The following is a 22,590-nucleotide window of genomic DNA, read 5'->3' on the forward strand; positions in this document are numbered from 1 at the left end:
AGGCTTTTGACACCGTACCTCACAAGCAGCTTATAAACAAATTGCGTGCTTATGGGCTACGTCTCTGATATGCGAGTGGGCCGGCCGCAGTGGTCGTGCGGTTCTAGGCGCTACAGTCTGGAGCCGAGCGACTGCCACGGTCGCAGGTTCGAATCCTGCCTCTGGCATGGATGTGTGTGGTGTCAAATGGCTCTGAGCACTATGAGACTTAACATCTGTGGTCATCAGTCCCCTAGAACTTAGAACTACTTAAACCTAACTAACTTAAAGACATCACATACATCCATGCCCGAGGCAGGATTCGAACCTGCGACCGTAGCAGTCGCGCGGTTCCAGACTGAGCGCCTAGAACCGCTAGACCACCGCGGCCGGCCTTTGTGATGTCCTTAGGTTAGTTAGGTTTAATTAGTTCTAAGTTCTAGGCGACTGATGACCTCAGAAGATAGGTCGCATAGTGCTCAGAGCCATATTCGAGTGGATTCGTAATTCAGAGAGGTCACAGTTCGTAGCAATCAACGGAAAGTCATCGAGTACAACAGAAGTGACGTCTAGCGTTCCCCGAGGTAGTGCTATAGGCTGTCTGTTGTTCCTCATCTGTATAAATGATTTAGGTGACAATGTGAGCAGCCGTCTTAGGTTGTTTGCAATGATGCTGTCGTTTATCGTCAAATCTAAAAGCAGTAAATTCAACGAAATACCTAGGAATTACAGTTACCAGTTGTTTTGGTGAAGGCGAATCAAAGACTGTGTTTTATTCGCGGTACACTTAGAAGATGCAACAGACCTACTAAAGAAAGTGCCTACACCATACTTGTCCATCCGCTTTTGGAGTACTGCTCTGCGGTGTGGGATCCTTGCCAACTAGGATTAACGGAGTACATCGAGAAAGTTTAATGAAGGGCAGCACGTTTTGCTTTATCGAGAAATAGGGGAGAGAGTGTCAAGGACACGGTACAGAATTTGGGGTGAACGTCTTTAAAACAAAGGCGTTTCTTCTGACGAAATATCAATGAGGAATTGTCTTCTCCAAACGTGAAAATATTTTGCTGACGCCAATCTACATAGGGAGAATCGATCATCATAAGAAATAAGGGAAATCAGAGCACGGAAAGATTAAAGTGTTCGATTTTTCCGCGCGTTGTTAGAGAATGGAGTAACAGAGATTCGTTGTGAAGGTGGTTCGATGAACTCTCTGCCAGGCACATAAGTGTGATATGCAGAGTAGCGATGTACGTAGATGTAGAGTTGTGCTTACTAGTTCGACACGGCGCGGCACAATAATCACTTCGCAATGTGTACGGTATACACAGGTACTGGATTTCTAGATCGGAAATTTTTGCAACGGCCTGACACAAAACACTCGTGACCTGATGTCGAACGACTTCTACCGCCTTCAGACAATCTAGAACTATGGCTCCCTCCATCCAGGACGTTGTGAATAAACTTTACCGAAATTCGCTGCACAAGAATAGGAATAGACGGTTAAAGGCCATAATAAGACGCTGTAACAGAAAAAACACACGTCTGGACTGTTGACTTACACATTCACGTTGGTGCGTACATGCCGAAGGCAGGACCAGTATGTCGGCAGTCAAATGAGGAGTCTCACTTGTCAGTGGGCGTTTTTCAGATGGGTCCCTAATTTATAAACAGTGCAAATTTTTTTAAATTTTATTTTACTGTCGGAAGTTTCAGCTACGCCAACTTCTGACCAGGAAGCTGCTGAGGTGGCAGCGTAGGAAAACATGTGAAATGTCATACCAGGTGGACACACAGAGAAAATTATGAATACAGATGACGTAGGCTCAAATGGCTCTGAGCACTATGGGACTTAACATGTGTTGTCATGAGTCCCCTAGAACTTAGAACTACTTAAACCTAACTAACCTAAGGACATCACACACATCCATGCCAGAGGCAGGATTCGAACCTGCGACCGTAGCAGTCGCGCGGTTCCGGACTGAGCGCCTAGAACCGCGAGACCACCGCGGCCGGCGCAAATGACATAGATTCGAAAGTAATTAATACGTGAAGTGCTGTTTTCTTTTGTATAAAGGACGAAGGATGCTGTTAAATTTTCAATCTTTGTCAAGTGGTTAAACATCCACAAGCTTTCTGCTGAATTCTCCTTGGCATCTGCCAAGTGTTGACTGTTGTGTTACTCCTGCTGCCGTCCTTACGTATGCGGAACTCTGTTTGTGTTCCATACGGAGCTGTTCGCTCGTGTGACCGAACGAAGTGGCGCCGCGGTTAGCACACTGGACTCGCATTTGGGAGGACGACGTTCAAAACGAGTCCGACCATGCTTAGATTTTCCAAGACTTTCGTAAATCGCTTCAGGCAAATTCCGGAATGGTTCGTCTTAAAGGGCACGGCCGACTTCCTTCCTAATTCGATGGGACTGATGACCACTCTGTTTGGTCCCCTCTCCTGAATCAACCAAGCAACCAATAGTGCGGACAGTTTATATGACATAAACCCACATCCACATGAAATTTTGGTTATCCTTGTCGTTGTGAGAACTACAGTATTAGAGACTCAAGAGTCGTTGAATTTTTGGTGGAAGTCTGAAGGCTCAATCGATTTTAAGCCATTAGGAGTCAGCTATTCAAATCACTTTTATATTGAACAACATGAGACTAGTCCGATTTCAGCTTAATATAAACCACCTCAGTATACAAAATAATTATCTCGTTATGGACAAAATACTCGGTTTTGCGCCATCCGTGGGGTGAAATGAGATATTCATTTAAATGAATGGAGAAACTTGAAAACCGGAAAACACTTTCTTTGTAACGAAAATAATGTATGAAAACATAAAGAAAGCCCTGGATACACTATCAACGTATACCATACATCTGCTTGAATTACCAAAACAGGTTTTTAACAAACAACTTCAAATTTTCAGTTACGGCGTAAAGCCAACGCCGGCACGCCAGTCGGGAACGACAGAGAAGGGACGGCTGTGAGAAGAGGTCAGCCAATCGCACGCTGACCGGCCTCCTTCCAGGACGACAACGCGACAGCAGCGGGCCTCAGGTGAACAGGACATAAGCGCCGCTCCCGACTGGCGGCAGTTCACTTCGATAGCATCTTCAACGTTAGCCACTACGTTAGCCGACACATCGTAGCCTCTATCATTAGCAATCCCTACGCAACAGAGACTTGCGTTTGTCTATTCTGAAGAAGACGGTTTCTTTTGTATGTCGCCCTTTGCTTGCGACACATCCATCAAAGTTAAGTACTTGTCCTGTTCTAATAAAATTCATTAATACGAGTTGCTTGATCGTTTGTCTAGCCAACCGAGTATGCAGGATTCCTAGGCACAACAATTACACTAATGTAGTTCAATAATTGTTCCTAATATAAAAATACACATTATTAAGAACAGAAATCTCATACAGAGTAGCCTTTTTCTTCCTCAGAACTGGAACATTTTTCACGAGCCCAGCCGCGACAAGATACACAACGGATCTAACACTTCTTCGACGCTGAGTCTGAATATAGCCTGTTAAATACTATATACCAGCTCCGTCTGTGCCTTTCTAGACTGATGAAGTCAAAGACTCTTGCTTTTCAATTTTTTGAGGCTGTGTAGTCTTTCCAACGGTCATTTCCTGTTTCATCGCCTTCTTACACCTTGGCCCATTTGGTTCTTTCCAACAAACAGTTTCCGTTTTGAGTTTCTTTCCTTTCTTCTTTCTCTCTTCTGACCGTTTCTTCAAATTCAAAATATTTCTTGTGTGCCCTTCTCCTTGCTGGTGATTTTCTTTGAATTTTTTTCCCCAGTCAACTGCTGGAGGAAACAGCGTCAGCTGTGGTGACACACAGAATCACGATAGCGTACCAAAAGTTCTAGCCACCTAAGCAATAAGCCCGATGGATTTTACGAAGTCGCTGGAACAACTAAAAATGCTGTCGTTCAGGAAATTTTCGGTTGTAGACAACTGAGAAACTTTTTCTTGGAGCACTCTGGCTTCAGCGGCACGATCATGAAACATCTAAGCCTCTTGAAACTGGGCCTTCTGGTTTTCTCTATCTCTCACCAACCTTTTTTTTTTTTTTTTTTTTTTTTTTTTTTTTTTTTTTTTTTTTTTGACACGTGAGAAAACCATGATGGTCCGGTTTTGTGCCACCTGGTGTACCTGGTTTTCCTCACTGTGCAAAATTGAGCAAACTATGTTGATGGCTAGTTAGCATTCACATTATGTGGATCTTACAAATACTGAAATACACAGTAGAACATGATTAATGAAAATAGTTATTTACCTACTGCTTATCAAGTAATGTTTCATTTAAAAATACTACTGCAAGATGCACCAATCGCAGAAAATGTTTGCGTTAGCGTACCAACCAACGGCAGCGATACTCACATAAACCTGAATGTATACGGTTGGCTTTGACTCGCATACCCTGATCTCCACTGCTGGGAAATGAATGGTAGCAGAACATACTCCGGAAAACGGACATGGGCTTCGTTTTTTAATTTTTTTTTTTAATGGGCAAATGCTCTCTGGGTTGGCGTTGTAGAAGAAGCGACCGAGACAAAAAAACTTACAACGCCATCAGTAAAGAAGGCGTTCTGCAGCTAAGCGCAGTTTGGGACCCGGGTGCGCAACGAATACATCACCATATATTGCCACTTAAATGGACACACGTGACATCACGGACGCCAGCGTGGCTATATAGAGACGAAGCAGCATCACAGACAGACATCACTTTCCAGCGGCCGTAGAGCACTCGGTCGAAAGCTCTCCAACATTTAACCACTTGGCGCGGCTGGAAGCTCGAGAAAATTTTAGCAGTATGTATCGCCATGAAGCCATGCATTCGTCCGTGATGAAGACTTATGTCTTGTTACACATATGTAACTTGTAAGCATGACTAACACGAACACAGTGTCCTCTTAAAACGAACGGTATGTATTGACAGCCGGCTTCAGTGGCCGTGCGGTTCTAGGCGCTACAGTCTGGAGCCGAGCGACCGCTACGGTCACAGGTTCGAATTCTGTGATGTCCTTAGGTTACTTAGGTTTAAGTAGTTCTAAGTTCTAGGGGACTGATGACCACAGCAGTTAAGTCCAATAGTGCTCAGAGCCATTTGAACCATTTTATGTATTGACGCACTACATATTGAACTACGAACTGGAATGGCTTAGTAGGCGGGGTAAATAAATACATTTAATAAGAGACAGGTCTGAAAATATTGGACTGTGGACATAAGAAAAAAAAAATAATAGCAACACTGAAGTAGTAGTGTCTCATTCTAGACACCAGTCAGCAACACAAAACTACATGTCAGGTTCTGAGCTCAGAGAAGAGTATTCCACACCCAGGTAGACTACAGATCATTAGTTACTGAGTCCGCAGCTCGTGGTCTAGTGGCTAGCGTTGCTGCCTCTGGATCACAAGGTCCCCGATTCGATTCCGCCGGCTGGAGTGGCCGAGCGGTTCTAGGCGCTACAGTCTGGAACCTCGTGACCGCTACGGTCGCAGGTTCGAATTCTACCTCGGGCATGGATGTGTGTAATGTCCTTAGGTTACTTAGGTTTAAGTAGTTCTAAGTTCTAGGGGACTGATGACCAAAGCAGTTAAGTCCCATAGTGCTCAGAGCCATTTGAACCATATGAGTCGATTCTTGGCCGGGTTGGGAATTGTCTCTGCCCGGGGACTGGGTGTTTGTGTTGTTCTCATCGTTTCATCCACATCATCATCATTTGTGACAGTGGCTGGATTGCATTGCGTAAAAACTGGACTGTGTCAAAATTGGGACTTTGTACGGGCGCTGATGGCGCTGATGACCGCGCAGTTGAGCTCCCACAAACCAAATGCCACCAGCAGTAGTTACTCACCTCTGTAAAACGAGAAGTGCGTTTACATAATGCCAGCTGTGGAGAGGTAGCGAGTGACTTCACCACACGTGAGAAATCCCTTAGCGAGTCCCTGACCTAAACATCCACAGCTGGCATTCTCCGTGCCCTGCCTAGTGTCAGCGAAGTATGCGTTATTAGTATTCAGCGCGGCGAACGTGGGCCAGTTGGCAGCCCTGCACTGAAACCTGGCCCGTGGGCGCGGCAAGCTGTTCAGCGAGTCGTCTACTTGTTCAACACTTACGATTAGTCCGCGGCGCGTAAACCTGTCGGGACTGTAGTTTGGTTCGTTCGTCCGATAATTACACAGTGTTTCTAAGCTTGTGAAGATGGTAGCTTCGAAATCGGTCACGGTATAGTAAAGCTGCGCAGGATTAGCCGAGCGGTCTAGGGCGCTGCAGTCATGGACTGGCCGGCTGGTCGCGGCGGAGGTTCGAGTCCTTCCTCGGGCATGGGTGTGTGTGTTTGTCCTTAGAAAAATTTAGGTTAAGTAGTGTGTAAGCTTAGGGACTGATGACCTTAGCAGTTAAGTACCATAAGATTTCACACACACACACACACACACACGGTATAGTAAGTCCGTTTAACTGCAGTCTGAGACAGTTTACTTACTCCTAATTAAACTTTTAACTTTCTAACGTTAACATTGCAACAAACATATTCATGTCTGAGACTTTCACTGTTCTGACCACGTTTCATTACTTCTTTACTGTCAGCTGAAAAATCGGCTCTCTCTCGAGGTTTACGTCAAAGCTTCCACAATCAAAACACCTGTACCTTTCATTTTAATGGTTTCGTCATTGCAAGTCATAACAAAAACTTTTAACAATTTACTTTTGATGTGCCTTATCAGATACCACACAATACCATCACTTCTGAAGGTGTCTTCTTCATTTACATAAGCACTTCTTTTTCTTTGTTTATTTGATAATTACTATCACTTATACCTGATGAGGCACCTTGTCGGGGACGATTGCTGAAGGTCAAAATGGTTCAAATGGCTCTGAGCACTATGGGACTTAACATCTGAGGTCATCAGTCCCCTAGAACTTAGAACTACTTAAACCTAACTAATCTAAGGACATCACACACATCCATGCCCGAGGCAGGATTCGAACCTGCGACCGTAGCAGTCGCGCGGTTCAGGACTGAAGCGCCTAGAACCCCTCGACCTGCTGAAGGTCACAGGAGCCAATTGGTATCCCTAATCCAGGCAAAGATCGCCTGGATCCGTAAGCCTTTAAGCTTATTTTCTGGCTTTGTCACCTCTACGAAGTCCTGGAAAGTCTCATCTATCAGAAACTGACATGAAAAAGTGGAGCCTTTTCTTATAACCCAGCAAGCTGGCTTCAGAGAAGGAAAAAGCGGTACATCACAGATATTAAACTTGACAGAGCACTTCGAGGAAGGCTTTGAGAAACGGCTTGTCACAGACTCTATATTCTTTGATCTATCTGCGACTTACGACACAGTCAGTCTTCAGCGTCTTCTAACAAAAAGAGTATGATATCACTAAAGACTTCAGTCTCGTGTGCGACATCAGAAGCTTTCTCCAGAACCGGAGATTCTTTGTGGATTTTGAGGGAAAATGAAGCAGATGGAGAACAAAGATTAATGGATTACCACAAAGCACCATTGTTATTTAGCGTCTGCAGTAACTATCAGCCACTGTCAGAAGGAACCTAGAGTTTAGTCAATGATGACGACTGTGCTGTCACTTCTCAACCCGACTGTTTTGAAAAGGTGGGACAAACTTTTCCTAAAGACCTGGAAGAACTTACCACCTACTATAATGGAAATCACCTGATGCCGAATCCCGCGAAAACTCAGAACTATTTATTCGACCTCAATAACAAACAAGCAGCTAAAACACTTCAGATCATCTGGGAGTGACTGTGGGCCGTACATATAAGAAACCGTACATACAAGAAACCTTGGCTGAACATAAAATGTCTGCCAAAAACAACATAGCGAAGAAACCGACAGGTACCACATAGAGAGTTCACCCACACACGCTGAGAACTAGCGCGCTAGCGCTCTGTTACTAAAGTGCTGAATAGGCATGTTGGACTTTCTACAAATACAGTCATGCCAGAAACGTAGATGTGGTGCTTAATGAGATCTGTGACATTAGTAAAAGTTGTTTAAGACCTAGACCAGTAGATAAACTCCGGTGTCTTGCTGGCACACTCCCTCCTGACATTAGACTTCAGACTAATGCGAGAAAAGCAAGGCTATGAGTACAGAAGCTCCTACATTAAATGGCCGTCAGCTAGTACATCTTCGGCTGGAATCAAGAAAGAGCTTCTTAGCAGCTACTGAAGCTCTTACAAGAACACAACAGCAAGGATCTGAAAGTAGCGGGGGAAACGTCAAAATTTGGAGAGGGGGGACTTCCTGTGAAGTCAGTTTTTGCAAGTGCAGTGCTATGAAGATTAACAACCATCTACTACAGTGTGCATCATGTCTAGCCACATGCAGCAAGAGAGACCTGATGAGGACGACACCGAATGCACTCGATGTGGCCAATAACTGGTCAACCAATCTATAATCTGATGTCAACGATTGATTTCCTTTTGTTGATTACATAATTTGTACTTCAATAAATGACAGCCAAGAGGACTGGTTGTCAGGTGATTCTTGCAGTCCTCAGTTTCAGAGAACAATAGTTACCCCGAAATAACGTAGGCACACATTTGGCGACAATTGAAGTCGCATGGTGTTTATTTCCCAGAAACGGGCTTACGTCGCAGGTACTCCAGAATGAAGCTGTAAATGCACTGTATTAGTATTTTCCATAAGTTTGGTAAGCATCAGGAGTCAGAATGGACTTGATAGCCTGCAAATTATTTAAGACATGCTTGAGCTTTGTAATGTAAAATCAGAACTACCAGTCTTTCGACACGTACTAGGTAGCTGCTAACTGACTGGCGGAATCTTTAAAAGAGCGACAATCCTGCAACCCGTCCTTATTCTCGTTGTTATGCGCAACGGCGTGGGTGGTTTTTACGCTACATACTCACGTCGCGAGCTTGAGAGGTACTGGGGATAACAGTGATCCACCTTGTGGGGATTGTGACAAAGAACCGTCAAGCCATTGAGAACACAAGGACCATCAAAGTCTCAGAGCACTTGTTCCATCAAGAATCAAAACCACTGAAATTCGGTCAAAACGTTCCGAGGACAATGTAGCATTTGTGACGTCTTTGTGGATAACCACGCACAAAAGAGCAATCTGAAGGGAATAAAGAGTGGCCGTGCCGGATTAGCCGAGCGGTCTCAGGCGCTGCAGCCATGGACTGTGCGGCTGGTCCTGGCGGAGGTTCGATCTCCTCCCTCGGTCATGGGTGTGTGTGTTTGTTCTTAGGATAATTTAGGTTAAGTAGTGTGTAAGCTTAGGGACTGATGACCTTAGCGGCTAAGTCCCATAAGATTTCACACACATGACAACATTTGAATAAAGAGCAAATATGTCTTTAGGTACGACAAACATACAACTGCTGAAATTTGTATTGTATTACATCTAGTTTCGATAGTATGTAAGCATCTGCCAAATTTTATAATTTTAAAATACACTGGACGTCTATTTAATGCTGTGAATAGATGTACACTGATGAGGCAAAACATTACTATCACCTATTTAATAACATGTTGGATAACCTCTAAACACAATACAACAGGGATTGTGAATGAAATCGATTCTGTGTTTCCGGAGATGTGTGGCACCATATCTCTGCATACAGGTCACGCAGCTCCTGTACAATATGGATCGCTGGTTTGTGGGCACGGAGCTGGTGCTCTGCAGCGTCCCATATGTGTTCCTTCAGGTTCAGAATCGGCTAATTGAGGGTGAAAACATCAACGTGATTACGAACTTCCAACATGCTGGAATAACTGTTGGTCAGCAACTTCCGTCAATCAGTACAACAAAACACCAGTCCAAGGATGCAAATTTCACTTTTTTTATTCACTCGATGACTAGTTTCATGCCGAGACCCATTTTCAAATCATCGTAACATAATGAAAAATGCTATTTCCTAAGATCTGATAACCATGTCAAAAATGTGCAACGAACAGTTACAGGGCATACAGATAATTATTTGTACGCATTGTAACTGTTCGAGTGAATAAAAAATATTAAAATTTGCAACTTTGGACTTGTTTTTCGTTGTACTGGTCAACGTTAGTTAACTATCTTGCTCCTCAAACCACTCTAGCACAATTCTGACATTGTAACAAAGATAGTTATCATGATGGAACATACCATCGCGATCAGGGAATACATCAAACATGAAAGAATGCAGATATCCATCAGTAATTTTTACTTAGTCCCCACCACAAGTCCCATGGAATCATGGTCCCCAAAGCAAGATACTGTCCCCATCAGCCTGTGTCCATGGCACGGAGCATGTTTCCAGTAGCCGTTCGCCTGGGCGACGGTATAACTGGACATGACCAACGACGTGGTCTAACAAGAAACGTGATTCATCAGTCCAGGTGACACGTTTCCATTGAGCCATGATCCAATTTAGATGATTCGGTGCCCACCACCATCGTAACTGACCCAGTGGAACATGGGAACATATAAGCGTCGTCTCCTGTGGGACCCGATGTTCAGCAATGCCCACTAAACGTTGTGGTCTGAAACACTTGTGCCTGCAGCAGCACCGTATTCTGTTGTTAGATCTGTCACACATCGTTGCCTATCTTTCTTTATCTAACGGCCAAGACTCCGATTCTATGTTCTACGCTGAGACGTGGACGTCGAAGATTCTACCCAGTACTCATGGTTTCATCATTCTTCAACAACATTCCAAAGATGGTCACGACAGTAGGGTGTGAACAGCTGATCAGGTTCGTCGTTTCGGATGTGATCGACTCCAGACACTGGGTGACAACACTCTGCCCTTCGTCGAATTTGCGGAAAGTAATGTAACTGGAATGGTTCACCACCACTGATATCTGTTTCGCCTATGTAGTGTGTTTTAGAAGTGGTGGTCAGTAATGAGGTACATGATATGAATGATCATTCGAAATAAAAAATAGTAGAGTAAACATAGGCACTAAAACGCATACATTAAGAGCTACGATCAGTTCTTGATCTTCGACACTGTGAAACGAATCTTTTCTACTGTCAGTTCTTTACTTTCCATCTTTTTAGGAAGTGGTAGAATGGACCAACACTAGAAAAAAAATGTCCAGTAAAGGTGTGCTCTAAAATCCACACGTTAAAAATAATGAGCACTTGTTCATTAGAAGAGTTGTGTTTCAAAGTAGCGAAGATTTTAAGAGATGGAAAAGAGCCACCGTGGTACAACAACCGAGTTAGAAAACTGCTTTGGAAGCAAATGGAACTTCACAGCAAACATAAATATAGCCAAAGCCTTGCAGACAAACAAAAATTACGCGAAGCGAAATGTAGTGTGAGGAGGAGGGCTATGCGAGAGGCGTTCACTGAATTCGAAAGTAAAGTTCTATGTACTGACTTGGCAGAAAATACTAAGAAATTTTGGTCTTATGTCAAATCGGTAGGTGGATTAAAACAAAATGTCCAGACACTCTGTGACCAAAATAGTACTGAAACAGAGGATGACAGACTAAAGGCCGAAATACTAAATGTCTTTTTCCAAAGCTGTTTCACAGAGGAAGACTGTACTGTCGTTCCTTCTCTAGATTGTCGCACAGATGACAAAATGGTAGATATCGAAATAGACGACAGAGGGAGATGGGATACCAGTTCGATTTTACACCAGAGTACGCGAAGGATCTTGCCCCCCTTCTTGCAGCGGTGTACCGTAGGTCTCTAGAAAAGCGTAGCGTTCCAAAGGATTGGAAAAGGGCACAGGTCATCCCCGTTTTCAAGAAGGGACGTGGAACAGATGTGCAGAACTATAGACCTACTTCTCCAACGTCCATCAGTTGTAGAATTTTGGAGCCCATATTATGTTCGAGTATAATGACTTTTCTGGAGACTACAAATCTACTCTGTAGGAATCAGCATGGGTTTCGAAAAAGACGATCGTGTGAAACCCAGCTCGCGCTATTCGTCCACGAGACTCAGAGGGCCATAGACACGGGTTCCCAGATAGATGCCGTGTTTCTTGACTTCCGCAAGGCGTTCGACACAGTTCCCCACAGTCGTTTAATGAACAAAGTAAGAGCATATGGACTATCAGACCAATTGTATGATTGGATTGAAGAGATCCTAAATAACAGAATGCAGCATGTCATTCTCAATGGAGGGAAGTCTTCCGAAGTAAGGGTGATTTCAGGTGTGCCGCAGGGGAGTGTCGTAGGACCGTTCTTATTCACAATATACATAAATGACCTTGTGGATGACATCGGAAGTTCACTGAGGTTTTTAGCGGATAATGCTGTGGTATATCGAGAGTTTGTAACAATGGAAAATTGTACTGAAATGCAGGAGGATCTGCAGCGAATTGACGCATGGCGCAGGGATGGCAATTGAATCTCAATGTAGACAAGTGTAATGTGTTGCGAATACATAGAAAGAAAGATCCCTTATCAATTAGCTACAATATAGCAGGTCAGCAACTGGAAGCAGTTAATTCCATAAATTATAGGGGAGTACGAATTAGAAGTGATTTAAAATGGAATGATCATATAAAGTGGATCGTCGGTAAAGCAGACGCCAGACTGAGATTCGTTGGAAGAATCCTAAGGAAATACAATCCAAAAACAAAGGAAGTAGGTTACAGTACACTTGTTCACCCACTGCTTGAATACTGCTCACCAGTGTGGGATCCGTACCAGATAGGGTTGATAGAAGACATAGAGAAGCTCCAACGGGGACCAGCGTGCTTCGTTGCAGGATCATTTAGTAATCGCGAAAGCGTTACGGAGATGATAAACTCCAGTGGAAGACTCTGCAGGAGAGACGCTCAGTAGCTCGGTACGGGCTTTTGTTGAAGTTTCGAGAACATACCTTCACCGAGGAGTCAAGTAGTATTTTGCTCCCTCCTACGAATATCTCGCGAAGAGATCATGAGGATAAAATCAGAGAAACACTGTGGACACAGAGACATACCGACAATGCTTCTTTCCACGAACTATACGAGACTGGAATAGAGGGGAGAACCAATAGAGGTACTCAAGGTACCCTCCGCCACACACTGTCAGATGGCTTGCGGAGTATGGATGTAGATGTTGAAGATGAACAAGTACTCATAGCTCTTAGGATATGCATCTTAGAGCATGCGTTTACGGGATATTCTTTCTTGTTTCGGTCTATACTACCACTTTCCAAAATATGGAAAGCAAAGAGCTTACAATATAAGAGAATTGCTCATAGTTCTTAAGGTGCGTGTTTTAGAGCCCAAGTTTAGTTTGACTATTTTGTTTCGTATGATCATTCGTGTCATGTCCCTGACAATAGAACATCACTTCTGAAACACCTTGTATAATGGTCACGTGGCCATGAAGCTACAAGGCGGCATTTAATGTCGCTGTAGGCAGTGCTCATAATGCTTTGGTTCATCACTGTATTCCGTCAGTACAAAAAGTCTCGTGAATCGATTAGTAAAGAGAGAAAAGTTTAATGGTTCTTTGGGATGTTGTTCAGCTCGCGCCTCATATTTGCAGCTTCTTCCGATTTGCTGAAACTTCAGAGACACATTCTGCACTTTTTAGTTCTGTGGTTGGTGCATATAACATCAAGTCTGGTCGTTCGTGAAGATTTTTTCCGGCAAAGAATGCTCCACGTTTAGTATCTCAATCAAGTCACGGCGGAGGTCGAGACGTCGTTTTTGTTCGGGAGTCAAGATGTGCAGGACTAGCTTTGCACTCACTTTTCTATTCTGCGAAACATTCTGGGGAATGTCTTTGACACTTACGTTGCTCTACTGCGATTTGTGACGTAACAACATTGACACAATACGGTAGCACGTCCACAGCTTAACGGTGCCTGTTCGCTACTGACTGGTCGACTGCACATCTGTTGGTACAGTTGTTGGTTCAATCTGCCACCGTGCCACCGAGTTACTGCACTGACGTCGCTTAACTCTAAGGATAAAATTAAGTCTCAGAACTTTTTGAATAGTCGCAATTAGAAACTTTTCTTTGTTATACTTATCTTAATTATTTTCGGCAATTATGGCTACGTTTGTGAACCGTGACTGTGTGGAATAATTATTTATTTGTTTTATGTTTAATCTAATACAATACAACGCATTTAGAACACGTTATGTTCATAATCAGTCATTTATACATACATACATACAGAGAAATCTTAGTTAAAAATAAATTTTCTTAAAGTAAATTAATCTAGAAATTTTTGTTCATTGTTCGGTGGCCCTACTGTAGTGGCTGGTTCAAAAAAGAGTTCAAATGGCTCTGAGCACTATGGGACTCAACTGCTGAGGTCATAAGTCCCCTAGTACTTAGAACTACTTAAACCTAACTAACCTAAGGACAACACACACATCCATGCCCGTGCAGGATTCGAACCTGCGACCGTAGCGGTCGCTCGGTTCCAGACTGTAGCGCCAGAATCGCTCGGCCACCAGCGGCCGGCTGTAGTGGCTGGCGTGGCATTTGGGGGGAGGGGGGGGGGAGGTAGTGGATAGCCAGAAGTCGATGTCAGTGATGTCTTCTGCTGGTTTTTCTTGTTGTTGGTTATGTACGATATCATCACAGCCTGTATAGGATGCAGATAGTTTTGCATCAGCTGTGTGGTGCCATAATCGTGTGAAACGTCTTTATATGACAGTTGATCACTTACGATTTTATCGCCTTGTGGCTTCACTTGCATCATTGGTGTAATGGCGGAGCTGTTGAGTAACATTACACTATTGCACTTTGTATTTTGTCACTGTTTTCCGACGTAATTTACTGCACAAATTGTTTCGATATACATGTAACGTTATGCACTTAATACAACATGGTGGACTAGTAATTTGTGAGTCAGTGTCGATTATCGACTTTTTGTATCGACATGTTTGGTACTGACGGATTTGTAGTCATTTATTTACATTGAAACATCTTGAATCAAATGAGCTAGAACTGTTTTAAGACTGTTGAAGAATTTTGAGGTTTTGAATTCAGTTATCTCATTAAGGATGTTATCTCCATGTTTCGTATTATGAATGAAAATCTGCATTTCTTTCCTGATATCGTTCCTATTTTCTGTTAAATTTTCGAGGTTGTGCTAGATTTTATAAGGATGAGTTGTGCCGTCAATGTGAGTTGCTACTGCTGATTTGTTACATTTATCAAGTCTGTAGCAGTCAAAATGTTCTTTGAATCGAGTCTGAAATTTATGCCTGTTTGGCCTGTATAATATTTATTTCATTGGCTGCAGGTACTTTTGTAAATGTCAGATGCATCAAGACTTGTATCTGGTGGTTTTATATTGTGAATAAGCTTCCTACCTAGGCTGTTGGTGGTGCTAATTTGTCGGATACTATTCGAAGATGTGGCATTTTCACATATTTTACTGATGGGGCACTGTCAGTTGTGAGTGTAGTTTGATGTTGTTTGTTCAGTTTATTTTTTATCTGTTGTGACATGGTATTAATTAGTGAAGGATCATATCCATTGTTTATTGCAAATAAAAAAGTGACTGGTAGCAGAAATTTAAAATACACAATTATACTTATCTTTATTTTAAAAAAGTGTACACAGTAACATCACACCCATACACTAATTTTAACAATATCACAGCGTGATTTAATTCATATATATAACATATTATAACGAGATGGTTTGAAACTTCGTCTCAGTGGAATATAAAATGGTTTATCAACAGCAACGGACGTACTAGCGGAAGCAAAATAAGACCACATAGTTTCAGACAACTTTAAGGCTCGTAAGAAGAGGAGAGAAGTTCTCCAAAATTGTAAATCATTGCATGTTATTCTTGTCAATATCAACAACTGCTAAAGTAACCTAGTTCTGACCAGCATTGACCTTAATAGCTTGTGTATACTTCGTTTGAAATAAATAAAGATCAGGATGTTGCTAAGGTCTTCAGTCCAGAGACTGGTTTGATGCAGCTCTCCATGCCACTCTATCCTGTGCAAGCTTCTTCATCTCCCAGTACCTACTACAACCTACATCCTTCTGAATCTGCTTAGTGTATTCATCTCTTGGTCTCGCTCTACGATTTTTACGCTCCACACTGTCCTCCAATACTAAACTGGTGAACACAAAACACACAAAGGTACGGAAGAAACCTCTTCCTGTTGCTCGTCTACTTTATGTGAGAGGCGTCAGCTACCGTGTACGTAATGGCATGTGTCGCGGGGGTACCAAACCTATATTCCAGATTGGTCGCATTCTTAGAGACCTATTGAGACCCTCTAAGGGTACCTTGGATACTCTACACATTGCAGGCGTGTACGAACTTTCGTACGAATTCGGAGAAGTCTACGTTGGTAAAACTGGGATGCTAATTAGCACTTGCGTATGACGAGGACAGTTTTGTCGTTGACTAGGTTTATTTATACCAATCACACACCCGTTTTACAGTATTGTCGCTGGTGTCCTACATAAGACCCGTCAGTCGATAAAAATTAACGAAACAAGGGTCATCTCCGAAGATGCTCAATACAGTTTTGGACGAAATGTTGGGAACAAACTTTTCAGGGACCACTACCAGACACCTCATAAGATTTACCAGCAACTAACACAACAGCTTGTGAAAAGCTGTGTGTGTGTGTGTGTGTGTGTGTGTGTGTGTGTGTGTGTGAGTGTGTGTGTATGTGTATGTGTGTGTGTGCTCGGGAGCGCGTTGAATTTTGCTGACTTTTATTGCCTCCAGAATCAGTAAACGTGGAACTCCAATTAACAGTCTGCAACAGTCATCGCTCGATGGACTCGACACATTACGTTAATGAATAGCTGGATCTCACTTCTTAGAAGTACAAATATCTCTCAACAGATGGGAGGGAAATATACACTTCCAGATATGGACCGTTTCTTCCCTGGAAGTTCTCTGATTCAGCTAGCTGATCCACGTGTTTACGCAAATGACCAAATCGCATTTTCATACGCATATAAGCCATATAGAAATCCTGTTGTAACTCCAATGACACAGCCGTCGCGAGTCCTACATCTATATCTGCCTTATTGCTCTGCAATTCACACTTAAATATTTGGCAGATTAGAAGCCGTTTGTGTGGAATGCAGCCAAAAGCCTTCCAACATTCTAGAAGTACGTAATTACTTTGAGGTCCCTTGCTGACAGCACTCATGACTTCGTGTTGGTAAAGAGCTAGTCGAGTGTCACAAGAACGATATTTTCTGAATCCATGCTGAGTATGTGTCAACACATCGTTTGCTTCGAGGTAATTCATAATGCTCCAACACTGTGCATCTTCGGGAAACCTACTGCAAATTGACATGAGTGATATGGGTCTGTAATTCACAAGATTGCTTCTAATTCCTTTCCTGTGCATTTGTGTGACCTGTGAAACTTTAGGGTCGTTTGCTATGGCTCTGTCGTCGAGGAATCGGTAGTGTAAGATTGACAAACATGGAGCTATTCATTCAGCATATTCTGGATTTAAACTAATTGGTGTACAACGTGGACTGGAAGACTTGCCTTTATAAAGGGATACAAGTTGTTATGCTACACCGAGGGTATCAAATTCTAAGTGATTCGAATTATGGACTGCTTTGTTCATGTTCTTTGGCGGAGAAATTTCGAAAAACCACATTTTGAAACTCCACTTTAGTGCCACTGTCATCAATAAGATTACCATTGCTATTGTGTAGTGAAGGTCGTTATTGTGTCTTGCCGCTGGCACATGTAACGCATGACCAGAAACTCTTTTGATTTTCTGCCAGACTTCGAGACAAAATTTTGTTGTACAAACTATTAAAAGCATCTCGCATTGAGATGATCTCTTCTCATTTACTATGAACTACGATCTTTCTGACAGCATATGTACACTCCTGACATTGTCTGTCTGGGGGCGATCTACAATGTATAACTGAAGAAAATTTCACAAGCCAAGATCGCTAAAAAAGGCGTTTTATTGGAACACCGGTTTCCACAGAGCTATGCTACCATCATCGCATCTTTTTTTTTGGGTCATCGGATCCCTGACAAGTTAGCTATGGCCCTTAACGAATTCCTCTCCTGTACCAACCTCATCATCTCAGAGTGACTCTTCCAACCTACACCCTCAATTATTTGCTGGATGTATTCCAGTCTCTGTTTTCCTCGACAGCCTTTACCCCCCTACTGCTCCCTCTAGTACCATGGAAGTTATTCCCTGATGTCTTAACAGATGTTCTATCATCCTGTCCCTTCTTCTTGTCAATATTTTCCATATATTACGTTCCTCTTCAATTCTGGGGAGAACATCTTCGTTCCTTATTTTATCAGTCTACCTAATTTTCAACATTCTTTTGTAGCACCACATCTCAACTGCTTCGGTTTTCTACTGCTCTTGGTCTAGCGGTTCTGGCGCTGCAGTCCGGAACCGCGGGACTGCTACGGTCGCAGGTTCGAATCCTGCCTCGGGCATGGGTGTGTGTGATGTCCTTAGGTTAGTTAGGTTTAAGTAGTTCTAAGTTCTAGGGGACTTATGACCTAAGATGTTGAGTCCCATAGTGCTCAGAGCCATTTGAACCATTCTACTGCTCTTGTTTTCCCAGAATTCATATTTCGCTAGCTTACATTCTTGTTCTTCAACTGTATATTCTCAGAAATTTCTTCTTGAAATTAGAGTCTATGTTTGATACTAGCACAGTTCTCTTGGGCAGGAATCAGCTTTTTGCCAGTGCTAGCCTGCTTCTGATGCCGTCATTGCTCCGTGCGTCTTGGGTTATTTTGCTGCCTGGGTAGCAGAAATCCTTAACTTCATCTACTTCGTGATCACCAAGTGTGATGTTAATTTTCTCTGTTCTCATTTCTATTACTTCTCATTATTTCGTCTTTCTTTCGTTTACTCTCAATCCGTATTCTGTACTTATTATACTATTCATTCAATTCAGCAGATCCTGTAATCCTTCTTCACGTTCAGGACTGCAATGTCATCAATGAATCTTACCACTGACGTTCTTGCGCCTTGAATTTTAGTCCCACTCTTGAATCTTTTCCCTTCTTGCTTCTTATATGTATAGATTGAAAATGAAGCGGCGAAAGACTGGATCGCTGTCTTATACTCTTTTTAATACGAGCACTGCTTTCTTGGTCTTCCACTCTTATTGTTCGTTCTTGATTTTTGTACGTATGGTATAATACCCGTTTTTCCACAAAGGTTTCCCTATTTTTCTCAGAAATATTGCACCATTTGACATTGTCGAACGCTTTTTCCAGATTGACAGATTCCATGGACGTGTCTTGATTCTTTTCTTTAGTCTTGCTTCCATTATCAACTGCAATATCAAAGCTGCCTCTCTGGTGCCAGTACTAAAGTCAAACTGATCGTCATCTAACACATCCTTAATTTTCTTTCCCATTCGTCTGTATATTGTGCTTGTCAGCGACTAAGATGCATGCGCTGTTAAGCTGATTCTCACACTTGTCAGCTCTTGCAACGTTCGGAATCATGTGGATGATATTTTTCCGAAATTCTGATGGCATATCTCCAATTTCATATATTCTGCACACTAATGTGAGGAGTCGTTTTGTTGCCACTTCCCTAAATGATTTTCACTGATATGGTCATTAGATCCGACAGCAACCCAACAACAGGTATACATGCCGACATCGCAAGCTGAAGATGAAGAGAGAGAGAGAAAGTACATGAGGATATTGAGTGGGTAATTCAGTACATAAAGGGAGATGAAAATCTAATAATCGTAGGGGATTATAATGCGGTTTTAGGAGAAGGAGTAGAACATGAGTTTACTGAACAATATGGGCTTGGTTCCAGGCATAAGAAATGATTTTAGGAAGTCCGATGAAATGCTATCCCTTCTGCCTTATCTGACCTTAGGCCTTCCAAAGCTATTTTCAATTCTGATACTAATACTGGACACCCTGACTCTTCTATATCGACCACTGCTTCTTCTTCTGTCATATCAGAAGACAGGCCTCATAGAGCCCTTCAGTGAACTCTTTCCGTCTATAAGCTCGCTGCTCTGCATTTAACAATGGAACTCTCATTTCACTCTTAATGTTACCACCCTTGCTATTAATTTCACCGAGGATTGTTTTGATTTTCTTATACTTTGAGTCAGCTCTTCCGACAATCATATCCTTCTCGATTTCTTCACATACTTCATGTAGCAATTTCGACTTAGCTTCCTTGCACTTCCTGTTTATTTTATTCCTAAGCGATTTGTATTTACACACATACACACACTCCGTCTCCAGGCCACAAGTGGCCCAACGGGACCATCCGACCGCCGTGTCATCCTCAGATGAGGATGTGGATAGGAGGGGCGTGTGGTCAGCACACCGCTTTCCCAGTCGTTATGATGGTTTTCTTTGACCGGAGCCGCTACTATTCGGTCGAGTAGCTTCTCACGTGGCATCAAGAGGCTGAGTTTACCCCGAAAATGGCAACAGCGCATGTCGCCCGGGTGGTCACCCATCCAAGTGCCGGCCACGCCCGACATCTACATCTACATCTACATCTATACTCCGCGAGCCACCTTACGGTGTGTGGCGGAGGGTACTTATTGTACCACTATCTGATCCCCCCTTCCCTGTTCCATTCACGAATTGTGCGTGGGAAGAACGACTGCTTGTAAGTCTCCGTATTTGCTCTAATTTCTCGGATCTTTTCGTTGTGATCATTACGCGAGATATATGTGGGCGGTAGTAATATGTTGCCCATCTCTTCCCGGAATGTGCTCTCTCGTAATTTCGATAATAAACCTCTCCGTATTGCGTAACGCCTTTCTTGAAGTGTCCGCGACTGGAGCTTGTTCAGCATCTCCGTAACGCTCTCGCGCTGACTAAATGTCCCCATGACGAATCGCGCTGCTTTTCGCTGGATCATGTCTATCTCTTCTATTAATCCAACCTGGTAAGGGTCCCATACTGATGAGCAATACTCAAGAATCGGACGAACAAGCGTTTTGTAAGCTACTTCTTTCGTCGATGAGTCACATTTTCTTAGAATTCTTCCTATGAATCTCAACCTGGCGCCTGCTTTTCCCACTATTTGTGCTTCGGTGAACTAACGGGAACCGGTGTACCCACAGCGGCAAGGCCGTTGCCAGATTTGTATTTATGTATTCCTGAATTTCCCTGAACATTTTTGTACTCCCTTCCTTCATCGATCACCTGAAGTATTTCTTCTGTTAACCATGGTTTCTTTGCAGTTACTTGTTTGTATCTATGCCTTTCTTTCCAGCTTCTGTTATTGACATTTTTAGAGATGTCCATTCCTCTTCAACTCAACTGTCTATTGAGCTGTTCCTTACGGCCCTATCTATAGCCTTGGATACCTTCAGCGTGTTTCTTCATTCATTAATACATCCGTATCCCACTTCTTTGTGCATTGGTTTTTCCTGGTTATTCTCTTAAAATTCAACCTGCTCTTCATCAACACTCAGTTGCGATCTGAGTTCTACTCCTTCTCCTACAACCGCATTCTAATCCCTCATGGTTATTAGATTTTCATCTTCCTTTATGTAATTAATTACCCATTCAATACCCTCATGTACTTTCTCTCTCTCTTCATCTTCAGCATGCGATGTCGGCATGTATATCTGTTGTTGGTGTTGGGTTTCTGTCGGATCTAATGACCCTATCAGTGAAATGTTCACCGTAATTCACTCTCTGCCGGAGCTTCCCATTCTTAACGAATTCTATTCCAGCTATACCGTTTTCTGGTGCTGTTGATATTACCCCATACTCATCTGACCAGAAGTCCCTGTCTTTATTGCATTTCACTTTACTGACCCCAAAAATATCTAGACTGAGGCTCTGCATTTTCTTTTTCAGTTTTTATAGCTTCCCTATCACGTTAAAACACCTGGAATTCTACGCTCCGTTTTCTAGAACGTTATTCATTCGTTAGCTATTCAGTTTTTTCTCGTGGTCAGACGCGTGGGATTAGCCGAGCGGTCTTGGGCGCTGCAGTCGTGGACTGTGCGGCTGGTCCCGGCGGAGGTTCGAGTCCTCCCTCGGGCATGGGTGTGTGTGTTTGTCGTTAGGATAATTTAGGTTAAGTAGTGTGTACGCTTAGGGACTGATGACCTTAGCAGTTAAGTCCCATAAGATTTCACACACATTTGAACATTTTTCTCGTGGTCACCTCCCACTTGGAGATCCGAATGGGGGATTGTTCCCGATTGTTTTGCAAATTGGGAGATCATCACGATACTTTTCAATTACAGACCACACGTCCAGCTGATGCACATTGTGTCTTTAATGCAGCGGTTACCACTACCTTCTGCATCCTCATGCCGTTAGTCATTACCGATTCTTCCGTCTTTAGGGGCAATTTCCCACCCCAAGGGCAAGAGATGTCCAGAACCTCTTTCCGCTCCACAGCCCTCTTTGACAAGGCCGTTGGCTAAATGAGGTTGACATCTTGCACCGGAAATCATCGACCGCCATTGATGATGACTTTTATTCAAAATTTAAGCACTGGCCGACCTCTATCCCGGAACCCAGTACGTTTTGATTACTAATCGTAGACGCTACCCATAGACCACGGGTGAATCTACCATCGGATCTTACGCTCTAAAATTTTTAGAAAATATTGTCCACCTGTGTTACAAGTCCTACACATCGGACAGATATGGAGTGTGTAAGAGCCTGTAAGGCTGATGGACAACGTGTGGCAAAA

General features: G+C 43.0%; 1 protein-coding gene across 1 annotated transcript in view; it reads right to left on the minus strand.

Annotated features, from left to right (window-relative positions):
- LOC126194982 (inactive pancreatic lipase-related protein 1) overlaps nt 1-22,590 on the minus strand; it is a 238,136-nt gene that overhangs the window by 101,206 nt on the left and 114,340 nt on the right. The window lies entirely within an intron of this gene.

Source organism: Schistocerca nitens, chromosome 7, assembly GCF_023898315.1.
Source record: "Schistocerca nitens isolate TAMUIC-IGC-003100 chromosome 7, iqSchNite1.1, whole genome shotgun sequence".
Lineage (NCBI taxonomy): Eukaryota > Metazoa > Arthropoda > Insecta > Orthoptera > Acrididae > Schistocerca > Schistocerca nitens.